The sequence below is a fragment of the Cydia pomonella genome, chromosome 20, assembly GCF_033807575.1.
Source record: "Cydia pomonella isolate Wapato2018A chromosome 20, ilCydPomo1, whole genome shotgun sequence".
NCBI lineage: Eukaryota > Metazoa > Arthropoda > Insecta > Lepidoptera > Tortricidae > Cydia > Cydia pomonella.
Window position 1 is genome coordinate 1,055,053 of NC_084722.1, and position 14,453 is coordinate 1,069,505.

The 14,453-nt window shown below is 32.8% G+C and overlaps 1 protein-coding gene across 1 annotated transcript in view; it reads right to left on the bottom strand.

Moving 5' to 3' along the window:
• Positions 1–11,711, bottom strand: part of LOC133529077 (GAS2-like protein pickled eggs) — a 143,453-nt gene extending 131,742 nt beyond the window's left edge. Inside the window, exon 1 of the mRNA XM_061866694.1 lies at positions 11,564–11,711. The gene's annotated coding sequence lies outside the window, so the exon portion shown is untranslated. The remainder of the gene's footprint in view (positions 1–11,563) is intronic.
• Positions 11,712–14,453: the final 2,742 nt, after the last annotated feature.

The following is a 14,453-nucleotide window of genomic DNA, read 5'->3' on the forward strand; positions in this document are numbered from 1 at the left end:
GGTTCCGTAGTCAACTAGTTAGGGTTCCGTAGTCAACTAGGAACCCTTATAGTTTCGCCATGTCCGTCTGTCTGTCTGTCTGTCCGAGGCTTTGCTCCGTGGTCGTTAGTGCTAGAAAACTGAAATTTGGCACGGATATATAAATCAATAAAGCCGACAAAGTCGTACAATAAAATCTAAAATTTTTTTTTTTTTTAGGGTACCTCCCCTACACGTAAATTGAGGGTGAACTTTTTTTTGCTTCAACCCTACAGTGTGGGGTATCGTTGGAAAGGTCTTTCAAAACTAATACGGGTCTTCAACAAACATTTTTTGATTAAGTGAATATATTCTGAGATAATCGCTCCGATAGAAAAAAAAATGTGTCCCCCCCTCTAACTTTTGAACCATAGGTCCAAAAAATATGAAAAAAATCGTGGAAGTAGAGCTTAAGAAAGACATTAAATGAAAACTATAGCGGACATGATCAGTTTAGCTGTTTTTGAGTTATCGCAAAAAGTCTCTCTTTCATAGTAAAAAGACTTACTTTAATTAGGTACTGATTATGCAAATTTGCCTATTTGTTGAAAGGTACCGTTTCATCCCTTGGTTAACAATTTACTATACTTTAAGCTCCAGTTTAGCTTATTGTGACGGAAGAGTAACTACGGAACCCTACACTGAGCGTGGCCCGACATGCTCTTGGCCGGTTTTTTATTATTATTCTTGTACACACTTTTTGTTAATTAGTCATCTTTTTTTTTTTTTTTTTTTTTTTTTTTTTTTTTTTTTTTTTTTTTTTTTCATACTACGTCGGTGGCAAACAAGCATACGGCCTGCCTGATTGTAAGCACTGGCTGTTGTGTGTGTTGCAGATGACTTATGTGTGATTAGACATTCGGTTTTGACGAAACCTGAGGCGGATGAGCTTTCTGTAATGTGACGAAGCCTATGTAAAAACTAAAAAATTTAATTAGCACCCCCTTAATAAGCTTCTTGTTTCAACAATAGTGCAGATGGCAAACGTGCAAAATAGCAACATTTCGGCCATGTAGGGTAAACAGTATAAATCATAAAAACCACTCGTCTGATAAAAGCCAAACAACCCTTCACAACACCCCCTAAATATCATCACAAAATAGTACATTACGATACAAGTGCGAAAAATAGGAAATTCGAAACGAGTGGCAATAAATTAAAACACGACCGAAGGGAGTGTTTTAAATCGACACGAGTTGCGAATTACCTATTCGCACATGTATCGTACAACGTTTTACAGTAGGTACATATGGCCCTTTAAATGTTCGACACAGTAACATAATATGCTACTTCTCGCACTAGTGCTATAAAGTAGCCCCATATGTACTGTAATATACTTTTATTACAAGTGTACCATATTTGTAATGACTTACGATTCAATATCAACTGCAGGTTTTTTTAAAGTTATGATCTTTTGGAAAGTTCATAGATTATGTAAGCTTGAATATTTCTACAGTTGGTACACTAAAAGCGATTTTGTGTTGTTTATATTACAACATTGTCTTTTACGAACACAATATTAAGGGGAAACTTATGTTAAATGTCATGTCAAACAATTCCTCAGAGCACAGCCCATTGTACAAGCGGTAGAACACACACAAGGAGGCAAAGTCTCTCCTTAGACTTAAAGGTTCAATACCGCTTGTGAGTGTCGGATCGTCAACGATTCGTACAGCGCGCCTGACTTGCGATTTATATAGCAGCAGTCTTTGCCCCGGAGTAAAGTATCGCCTCGCTTTATTTATTATATATTATATATATGTTACATAATAAAACCATTTTTATTATACATATATGTATATATTACATAATAAAATCATTTGTGAACTAAAAAACATTTTATTACATTACTAACACATTTTTCTGCTAACCCTACACCTTTACTAGGCTAATCTGTTTACAGCGCATCACCCGCACAGTCTATTTTAATATACACCCCATAAGTCATAACTTCAACCTCGACTCACACTAATAAGGTCTAAAATAGATTGACCGGAGCATCTTCAAGTTAAAAAATTAACCATATGTTAAACAGACCAACACCGATGTCCTGTCAAACGAAAATCGGGGTTAGTGTTATGGTGTCATGTTTTATCTTAGTAGCTTTAAAAATAAGACAATAAATAAATAAATATTATAGGACATTATTACACAAATTGACTAAGTCCCACAGTAAGCTCAATAAGGCTTGTGTTGAGGGTACTTAGACAACGATATATATAATATATAAATATTGATAAATACTTAAATACATAGAAAACACCCATGACTCAGGAACATATATCCATGCTATTCACACGAATAAATGCCCTTACCAGGATTTGAACCCAGGACCATCGACAATAAATACGACAAATCTAAGGCGAATTTAAATATTGTACTTACACAGTGGTTCCACAAGCCGACCCCAATTGGACAAAATTAAAACAAATTTATCTTAGAACCTTTAAGAAATTTTAAAATGGCAATGTATTTTTATTTTGTGATTTGTAGACATTCCCTTGTATTTTACTTACTCCTTTCAATTCATTTTTATTGTAATTATGCATGTTTAAGATAAAATTTTAGATATTGACGATGCAAGAGATCCAAAAGATTCTACTTGAATAAATTGATATTTATCTTTATCTTTCATCTTACAGAAAATAAATACAAAAGTCTAAGGCAAATGTAAACATTGTGGACAGTGGTTCAAGCTTACCCCAATTAAGACGAAACGGGCGTAAACAAATTAGAATCACATTTATATGCTAAATCATAATTTAGAGGACTTAAAGGTCCTTAATGTTGAACATCGCGACCCTTAATGGCGCATCAAAGATTTATGTGATATTTATTTAAATTTTACTAAAGGGTGGTCCCATTTTCTGAGCTCATTATGGAGTGAATCGTTATTTTTATTGGAACCAATATCGTTAGTTTCGGTAGTAATGGCAGATGGGAAAGTGCAGTATGTTGGTTGTGAATGATTTTATTGTTAGAAATAAATAATGCATGAAGATCGAAGAAGGGTTTTAATACGGTTTTTTTATTTAAAAATCCAAATTCTACGTCTCCAATTCACAGGTTTTTTGCTAAATTGCCACAAAAAACAGGTTTATTTTTTAAGTAATTTTAAATTAACTTTATATCAAAAATAACAATAAATTAATTGAAAACTGCACAATTCAGCAAATCTATCATTTACTTCTTTTCTATAATAATACCAGCATAACACGGCCGTTTTTTTCTGCATATATATCTGGACAATGTATACATTTCCATAATAACCAAGTGAACCTGGAATAATTCTAGAGCGAATTCTGCGGTACCAAAAGTTCTCCTAGACGTTGAGAGAGACGTTGCAACTGCAACATATGACACGTGATTTTAGAGAATTGCTGGCTAAGTAAAAGTAACGAATTCAATCCATCGATCAAATGCCGCAATGTGTATATGTCGCATGCAATTATCGGAGACGTATGAAGAGGCCATAACTGGCCATATTCTAACCCTGTACCGACTTGGCATCCATACAGTGTACAAACAAAACAAACGTTATATTTTTATAGGAATTTTGCTTATGTCGTGGGGTTTCTTTCTACATTCGTCGCTTGCGAAGTCTGTGAAGGGTTAAATTATTTTATTTATTTATTTATTTAAACTTTATTGCACAATACATGAAGAGTACAAATGGCGGACTTAATGCCAGAAGGCATTCTCTACCAGTCAACCATGAGCCAAACCGAAAGATCCTAATTGGTGTAGGGTCAGAATACAGAGTAAAATGACAAAAAAAAATTAGTATCTAATGTCTTTATATTTTATATCCATTTAACAGTCCGCAGAATGCTCTATTCTCCATACAAACTTAGTTACCTACGCTCTCATTTTAAAACGACTAACTAGATTGCTCTGAAACTTTGTGCCTGTGTAATTATTTTATGCAGCTTCAGCCACCAGAGTTAAAAAAATACAGCGAATTTATGTTTTCCATAAAAAACATGTTTTTGTTCTATTTCGTTTGTTTTAGAGGCTAGAAATATATAATCTAACTACAGGCATAGATATACCTCGTGTCATTGTATGTGAAAAATCTCATTACAATCCAACACGTAGTTTAAAATAAGAACAAAACTCCGTTTGTATGGGAAGGTGAGATTCGGCCGAGCTTGTTGCGGATTCTTAAGGCTGTCTTAATACTCAAGGTAGCGGCATTTTTTCCAGTCATCATATTCAAATCACTTTGACACCTCAATGCGATAAGGCACCAAAACGGTCAAGTTATGACGTTTTATCGATCACTCACCATCTAAAAATAATCATTTCCGAACGAGCAAAAAATCTAACATACATCCGACAACTGACAGACAAATTAAATTAGCAGTTTATCCTTCCGCATAATAACATTGTTGACTGTTCATAAATGAATCTTATGGCTATGCAAATAAGGTTTACAAATTGTCGCTTCAGGTGGAAAATAGTGGTAACAGCAACAAAATGTATCTACCTAAAATTGATGAAATGAAAATAGACTATACAAGGGCACATTTTAATCAAAACCTGCAAAAAGTTGTAGGTACAGTAGGCCCTCGATAATCCGTACTTCGAAAAAACCACCGCTGTTCGGACTCATGGAACATTGCGTTATAGTATGTTAGACAATAAAACATACGTATATTCTGAAAAAATATATTTAAAGATACTCAAAGATTACAAAAACAAATAAACTTAGTAACAAAACCACTCAACACTACATAATTGTGATGTGAAATAAGAAATCCTTTTAAGTACTCGTCAAATTTATAGTCCAATTCTATTTATTGACCAAGCAAAGGCTTTTTCCATCAAATATAGGGGTCACTCGGCATTTCGGATTAGTCTGTGTACGGATTATCGAGGCTTTACTATATACCTACTGGGAGGTGATTAAAGTTAGAACCTTTTAGTATTATTATTGTGTATATATTTACATAAGCAGAGAACATGTAATGTGCGTGAAGTAAGCGTTATTGAGCGATGCGCGCGAGTGGTTCCTAACAACTTAACAAGATTATTAGGTAAACAGTTTAATAATAGAGTGGATTTACAATGTCGTTTTTATGTCTGAAATATCCGTGGAAAATAATGTCGATGGTCATAGATAGATAGATAAAATACTGTTTATTGGCACACCCCAATAAAAAATACAGCTTAAAAAACAACAGGCGGTCTTATTGGTAAAGAGCGATATCTTCCAGACAACCTTTGTTCATATTTGTTTGGGTCATTTATTTTCTTTAACTACGTCAAAAAATGATTCCAAAAATAGCCCAGAACTCGTTTTTGTTCTGAACTCAACTCCTTAAGGGCTCCTCTACACGATGGCCCAGCGTAGGCCAGTCTAAGGTACGCAGCTATGCGGTGGGATGAGATAGCAATATCACTTGCTCCCTCTAACGCATAAATGCGTCCCTTGGACTGGCCTACGCTGGGCCATCGTGTTGAGGAGCCATAAGGTTACAGGCAAGTGGGTTAAAAACGCCCTATTGGCATAAACTACCAAGTCCCGATATCCTTTCAAAACATAACAAAATCACATCGAAGCAAACTGTAATGGAATAAAAGAAGGTTCCAAATTCAAAACTGTATACTAAATGACTCTGGGTCTTGGAAGGATATATTGGTTAAGCACTGTAAGTGATGATTGAATTATCCTTTAAAATTATTTGCATCTATCTCTAGAATGCGGTAATAAAAACGATGAAGAAAAGGAAAATGAATAAAGATAAGATAAAGATAGTTTATTATTCAAGTAGGCATATTACAATGCGCTTATGAACGGCAAATAAAGCTACACCGGCTCTAACCCTACACCTCTGACCCGAGAAGATTTAAATCCCACCTCAATTGGAGGAGGGTATCCCAATATGGACCGGCAAGAAACTCGGCGGGACACATCTTTTCAAAACATTACATTAAAACATACATACATACATTATATATAAATTACATTATAAAACAAAATATCAAAATGAAAATAAAATTAAATAGTATACAAAACAAATACGGTAAAATTGTATTTATATTTCATATCTAGTAATTATACCAGCGCATTAAAAAGGAAATAAAACTAGTGATCGCAGTCGTAAATGCTAAAGATTGGAAGCTATTTACTCCGGTCCATAATTATGGAATTCGCTTATCGTCTGGATTATTTATAGCTTCTGATACCGGCACAGCAGCCCATTGTTGTGATAAGAAAGAAATTCTTGTTGGTTTGTGAATGGTATGCTTTAGCTTCCGATTGATAATGGAGTATGGGCTTTGAATAGACTTATTTATTAGAAATCGTTGATAGCCTTGAACAGTTAGTACTTGACTAAACAACACCGTTTTATAGTGATACTTCGTTTAATATTGATATCTTTCATTCATGAGAAATAATCTTAAAGGTGCGTTATGTGTTTAAAGGTTCGTTGTAAAAATGTTTAAACTATGTAATATTGATGTAAAATTTTGAAACATCTATTTTTCATTCCTTTAAAAAAAATATTTAGAGAATGATTAAATTTTTGCACAGAGAAAAAAAAATCGTTCTTCAGAGAAAAAAATGTTTCATAATGGGGCAAAATGTTCGAAAGCGTCGTCGAATGTTCTTTTTTGTCGAAAGCGAAGTTTATTGAATATTTTTAGGAGATTTTATGAATTATGTCCATTAATTTATTAAATAATATTATATAAATATTAATTCATGACGATCATAATATAAATTAATGTAGATTAGTTTAGCATAATTTATAGTGTAATTTTATAAGACTAAAAGTCTAAATATAAATCTATTTTTTAGCTTGTTACATAACATCCGATTTACTTACTAATATTTGTGGCTAAAACGATAGTCAATTTAGAGTCTCTTCAACAAAAACATTGTAGTCATAGTTATAGTAAAATAAAACAATAGTACCCGTGGTAATCAGTAAGGAGTTAAATTAAATAGAGAAACAGTTTGTCCGACACAGCCATATCTCAAATGTCGCCGCGAGGCTGCAGTGCTTCCGGGCCGCGAGGTCACTCGGCAATGTACGGCTGTGGGCTTTAATGTACGTGTCACAACGATTTGTCTTCAAGAAAAGGGGTGAAACGAATAATTTTTTTAAAGTTTTTTATCATATTTACTGGGATGACATAATAAAGTATGACATAATCATAATAAGGTATGAGAATAAAATAATACTTCAGGTGTGTATTATAAAGTAATACTTCAGGTATAAAATAAATAAATAAATAAATATTATAGATTATTACACAACGTAACGTTACGTATGTTCTAACGTTATGTATAAGTTTCTTTGTGTCTCTTTTTTTATTTTTTATTTTTTTTATTTAGGTAAACAAAAATTCACTACAATAAAGGCTTAAATATAAAGTATTTTAAACACTGTTTACAGTATGTGTGACCAACACCGTTCACCACTTATTAATTAGGTACAATTAGTTAGATTATTCGGAGAGCTTAAGGCTCCGGGAGGCATTGACATAAATTCATGAAGAAGATAAAATAATCCTTAACGCTTAACAGTTAACAGTGCATGCAGTGTTACTTTATATTTTTGGCCACGAATAAACTTAGGTATCCATATCTCTATAAAAATGGCGTTAAATTGTATTATCAAACTGTATGAAAAATGAGACGTTTAATTTTGGAAAGTAAGTAATGCGAATTAATTGAGACGAGTTTTTAAGATATTTATTTTAAATTACAATGTGAAACAAATATTGTTTATGCCGACAAAGAATAAAACAATAACATAAACAAGTTAGCAACAGACGCCTGTATTATTATAAAGATCTCTTCCAGACAACCACATATCAACAAAACAACAAATATCACATTATGTTTTGAAAATTAATAATAATATTGTGCTCGTAGACTATAGTGGTAGACTCTACCAGTCTACCACTGGGCGAGAAACAGTATATATATGTTTCATCTGAAGTTTATACAAAACTTTAAAACTTTTAACTGTAATATCACGGAAAGTAATTATATTTAATTTACTACACATGCAATTAAACTCAAATTATAAAATGAAGGTTAAATCTCCTTTCAGTGTCTTCAGCAATTGTTTTTGAAGGTTACACAAAGCAATTGTTCGTTACGCACCAAATTTACGAGCATTTTAATCAGAACGATATTTATCACCAGCAGAATCAGTCAACAGACCAGTGTTGTTCCTAGAAAATTGTGACTAAATCTTATCAGTCCTTGATAGTTAATTTTTATATGTATCGCATATGTTTCACTATATCGTGCCCCACTTTCGTATTATCGTTAATGAAAGTGAAGTAAAATATCCTTATAAATGACTAACCAATATGATGTGTCATTTATTCGTTTAGTTTTAATAAACAGGCAAATGACTTATTGTATAAACTAATTTTGATTTACCCTTTATAGCAAATAATAAGTACATTTATGTTACCATTACTAAATTTAACTGAAACTCATATTTCCTATAATTTACGCGAAATAATAAATAAATAATCATACGTTACAGTGACTCACACACAAACATTACCATAATTTTATTTATGGCATCGTTTCGGTCCGTACAATGACATAATACCATTTTTGATGTCCCTTATTATTTAAAATAACCTCTCAATTAAATTAGAATTCGTGACCCTTTTTATTGCTTATTGGATTATGTAAATTAAAGTTAAGTCTATTTTTTATTAAATTAATGTACTGAGATCAATATTAAGTTCTGGGTCACACGATTAGAAGGTCAATTTATACGCAAATATACTTATGGTACCTACTTGTAATCTTATTCGCCAATATATACGAAGATTTTTAACAAAAAAATATTTTCGAATATTTGCTTAGTGGAGCTATGGAGTAGAAACAAAGAACACATTTTATTTTGTACCAATTAAATTAGGACAAGACAACGTTGTTATATATTTAATTTTCGTATTTTGATAAAATATATGACAATGACAATCATACTTTATATGTTTATCCACGTGATAAAATAGGTGTCTTTTTTTATAACCACGCGATTAAAAGAGACGAACACTGTCTTTTTCATGTCACGTAGACAATTACGACCATAACTTCCGAACAGTTCAAACTTTTTATCGTTCAGATCGAAATGCATGATGCATCAACTTTATAGTCATAGCCAAACTCCTAAACGCCAAACGTCTTCCGAAAAGTATTTTTACTGCTGTATGTCTCAACTCAACGTCTCGAATTGATATATTCCAGCGCTAAACCTCAACTATGTCCCGGAATAGCGATAACGACACTTCCCGTGGGATTCCGAGTTTAATTATAATCTACTAATGTCCTCTGGTTTAGCTGCAAGTCTTGACTTCTTGAGCATTCACTTACTAATATTATTCAAACCGTAAAATGGTCCTAATTTGCTCCAGATTACGAATCCACAGAAATTATGAATATTGTTTACTTAGGGGCGCAAAGTTATGAATGCGTTTACCTAAGTATACAGGATGATTCAGGAGACGTGAGCAGGATCAAGCCTGCATATTCGGTAAATTATCAGCAACTGTTTCGTACCAGTATTTGTGAGGTTAACGTTAATTTAATTTTTACTGTTCAAAAAAAAGAGTTTTATTTTATTTACGATATTTATGGTCACCCTCTTTGTTTTATCCATAATAAGTGACAAATTGAATGTCATCGGAGTCTGGTTACTTTTATAAAATCGTATCTCACTCAAGTGTGACATTTTATTTACTTCATAATCAAAGTGCTGTCATAACGGTTAAAGAGGTTTTATCTTTGTTAATTAAGTGTTGTAGGGTGTCCATGATTGTAGATAATCAAATTTGTCCTTAAGAAAAAGTTAAATAACAGATAAAAAGCGTGATTGTTTTACTTAAATATGATGGTGAACGATTCATTAACATTTACTGATTGTGTAGGCTTAGTCCAGCTCACGTCTCATGAATCACCCTGTATACATACACAATAGAAATGTAATATTTGAATATATTTAGTGTTAAATCATTTAAGGAAATAGGAGCTAATTACCGAGAGGGGAGCAAAGTAGAATCATTATATGGTAATATAGATATTTTTTTAAATTAATTATATCAATAAGGTCTCGTTCTGGTTTATTTTTGTAATGTCACAAAATATATAAACCTAAACTATTGGTAACATATTATGATAATAATATTAAGTATTGTAATTTAACGGTTTCTTTTAAAAGTGAATTAATACCACAGGTTTCTTCTAATACTATCTTATTCATTGTTATAATTATAATAGTATCCTTATCTGCAATAACAAATACATTTTTTATAGTTTTTAAACTCTACTTATCGGCGGATAATAAATATAGAAATAAAATAGCATTTACGTTACTATTAGGCAATTATTAAGAGTTATAAATAAGTAATGTACCTAGTAGTTAAGTTACCAACGTAGAAAATGTAGAAATAACAATTATATGGATAAAATTTTATCAGAAATAAATAATTAATAATAATAAGGCATATAATAGTTTTTTGACACAATATATAAATAGATTTATTAGTGTTGAAATATAAACATGCCATTTTCCTGGTAAAAACTTAGGTATTTATTTCCTACAGACAGTAAATTACTAGGCAATTAAATAATATTTCTTGAATAATAAGAAAAAAAACTCTTCCTCTACAATTATATTTCAAACGAATTAAAATTAATCTGGTGCCGCGAAAAGTTTTGAGTAATAAAGGAAATAAGAGCTTGCCAATAATTAATTTAATCTTAAGCCTTATCAATAAATGGCAATCACCATAAAGTGCGAATCGAAGTCCGATGTGGATTACAAAAATTAATTTTGTGACGTCAATAATTCCGATAAACTATCATTTATCGCAGAAGATAAACATTTTTGTGTCGTTTAGGAGACTTTTTGCCCTGAAAATCCTGCGGCGTAACCACTGTGCACGGATTTTTTAGCTATTTGAATTATTTATAAGAAAAAAACTGAATATGTTGAATTGGTGAATGATACAAATACTCGTAGAATATATTGTAAACGAAAGATTCAATTTTTTGTTGATAAATTCAGTATAAAATTTAATTAAAACAATAGAGACTGGCGCTTATCGTTGAATCCATCAATTATTTATTTATTTATATTTGATGTACTAGAATATATAAGATTCGCGATGGTGCAGTTTTTTAGTTTTGTTTTATTTTATTAAAACCGGTTTGTAAACTTTTTGTTTCCTAGAATTGGTTTCTGAGAACACTAATCTTTAGATCTTATTTTGCTTATCTTTCTACTTTAATAAGCCAGTGTGCTCAAAATGTCAGAATATTCATTTAATATCATGCTAATTCAGTTTACCATTCCTAGAAAATATTAAATAAATAGTATGCTAAGCTGGACAAAGATAAATAATATTATATGAATTAGCAACACAAAAATGCATCGTTTTATATGTATAGTATAAATTATATAACTATTATTTACATTTACTACCTGTACCTAATTGACATAATTAAATTTTAACATTACATTATCCGCACTCTAAAACTACAAATATAAAAAAATACCTTTGAAAATAAAAAAGTCCCACTGGTCCCAGTGTCAAATAAAATCCGTCAAAAAGCACCACTGTCACTACAATATTTTTAAATTTCGAAGTTTCGCGAGTCGATCGGGCGTGCGTCGAGCGCGGGAGTCGCGAGTGTACTGCCGGGTGACGGCGCTGGCGCAGCGTGGATACCGCTAGGGCTGGCTCTTGAGGGCTGCCAATAATATTTTAATTGTTTAACCGTATGAGCCATAATTACCATAAAGCATACAATGTTTTATACATATTTTATAATTTGTTTAGAACTTTCAATGAGTAATTAAAGGTTCCTAATCTAAAAACAATACAATAGTACTTCTAGGTTTCAGGAGTTTAAGAAGTTTTTTATTACCTGGTTACTGATTTCTTTTTTCAACAACGAATATAATAAACAAAATTACAATTTCAATAACGAACTGAAATAACTTACACATTGAATTAAGTACTGTTTTCCTTATTGGTTTGCAATAAACCATTCTAAGTTAAGGAATTGACGTAATTTCTGTTTATTTCGAACAAACATTTCTAGAATTATTATTAAGGCCAAGATCATTGATTCAGAATTATTTATTCATCGCATTTCTAATTAAATATGTGAAGGTAATATACCGGTAAAAAGAGCGCATAGCTATAATTAATTATTATTCGAATTTCTTCCATATTGCCTTCATAAATATTAGGTTTAAACATTTAAAAAAATGTTTAGATTCCTATAACAGTAATAGAGTTTCAAATTACATAGTGTGGAAATGTCATCATTAAAGTCATCAAGCTTCTATGAAAATATTACATTTATAATGACACTTTTTCACTTTGTGCTAGGTAGGTACGTACTTAAAATATTCACAATCAAAAATATTATTGCAACAAGGAACTTAAATATTAAAAATTATATTCAAAATGTTTCAAAAACTCCCAAAAACATTCCCTCAAAAATGCATTTGTGGTTTTATATATATACTCGTATTTTTTTTTTCTAGCCTGATTTCGTGTCCCACTGCTGGGCAAAGGCCTCTCCCATATATATTGTATAAAATAAATATATATTTAATAAATGAGTGTGTGTATGTATGTAATTTAAATCGATACATCAAAATTAAAAGTAAAAAGTCTCAACCAACCCTGCGTCCGCGCGGGTGACCTTGGCGCGTGCAGTTCCGAGATCAATCTTAATGGAGTTTTTTCGTTTACTTCATTTTGGACGCATCGCACGGGTTAGCGTCCTTGGATGTATGGTCGACGTTTCTGAGAAAACGTGTTGTGAAATTATTAGTAGAGGCAAGAAAAGCACTAATAATAAGTAGCGTCTTTTTAGCGTCGGCTTCTAGTCGGCGCTATGGAGAATGACGTCGTTGCTGCGCAGTTGCGCCAACGTTGCGTCGAGCAGCAGCCATAGAGTTGACTGGACGCCGACGCTCGGGAGACGCTAGTGTGGGGTGGCCCTTAGTGGTATCATATTACCAACAAAAACATGTAACGATATAAATAGATAAATACATAGAAATTATCCATAACTCAGAACAAAAAATATTCGTGATAGACACACAAATATATGCCCTTACCAGCAGTGGCTCCATTTTTGTCGCTTGTCACTATACCCGTCACTTTCGCACTTACATACTTGATAGAGCGTGACAGGCATGGTGAGAAATGATAAAGAGCCAACCATCTTACCCTTACAGGATTCAAATTATCATTTATCACCATGCCTGTCACTTTCTAACAAGTATGCAAGTGCGAAAGTGACATGCATAGTGACAAGTGATAAAATTATGACCGTGTTAAAGCTGCTGGTGGCTTAGGTAAGAGCGTGCGACTTACAATCCAGAGGTCGCGGGTTCAAAGCCCAGCTCATAGCAACGAGCTTTTCGGAACTTATGTACGAAATATCTTTGATATTTACGTCGTGTTTCGGTGAATGAAAACATCTTCGGAGAACCGGACTAACCACAATAAGGCTTAGTTTACCCTATGGGCTGGAAGGTCAGATGGCAGTCGATTTCGTAAAAACGAGTGCCTACGCCAATTCTTGGAATTAGTTGCCAAGCGGCCCCCAGGCTTCCATGAGCCGTGGCAAAATGCCGGGATAACGCGAGGAAGATGATGATGACCAGGATTCAAACCCGGGATCTGAATTTAGACTACAACATCTATAAAAGCAAATTGTTTTACAATTGTTTTACAAGGGGGCAAAGTTGTTGTTTAACCGCTCGTGCTAATATTGATACCCGAGCAAGCGAAAGATTCTAGAATTGAACCATGAGCGTAGAAAGTAGTTCGAGAAATGCGGTGCGAGAGTTTCAAGACACGAGGGCTAAACAATCTTTGCCTCCGAGTGAAACTCAACATTTTTCCCCACACCAACGTGAGGAAAATACTAACTATGAAATACAAAAAAAAAACCAACCAAATCAAATCCAAATGAACGTTATAAAAAAATTATCAATTAAAAGTCAATTCTACCAGCTAACATAAGGAAACCTCAAAATTTACATCTGATTACTTTGCCCCACATGTGGATAAAGAGCAACTTTCTCATTTGTTTTTAAACACAAGAGGGCCTTTACCAGTTGGTGTGGATTTTTTCCCATGAATGGTGTAAGAAAAAAAAATTAAATAAGGCACTATAAATTATAAGTTTTTGCCAAAAATTTCATTTTTGGTACAAGCTTTTGTCGCTGACTGTACTTTTTTTCCACAGGCAACTAATACTCATCGAGACAATTCTAAAAACCCCAAACAAAATTAGGTTGCGTTGTTTTATCACAGAGTTCCTATGGCTACCTCCTGTCTCCATCATCAGATCAGCTTGATGGTACCATAATATTGCATTGTCACCCGACTTACATATGTATGCAAATTTTCGGCTT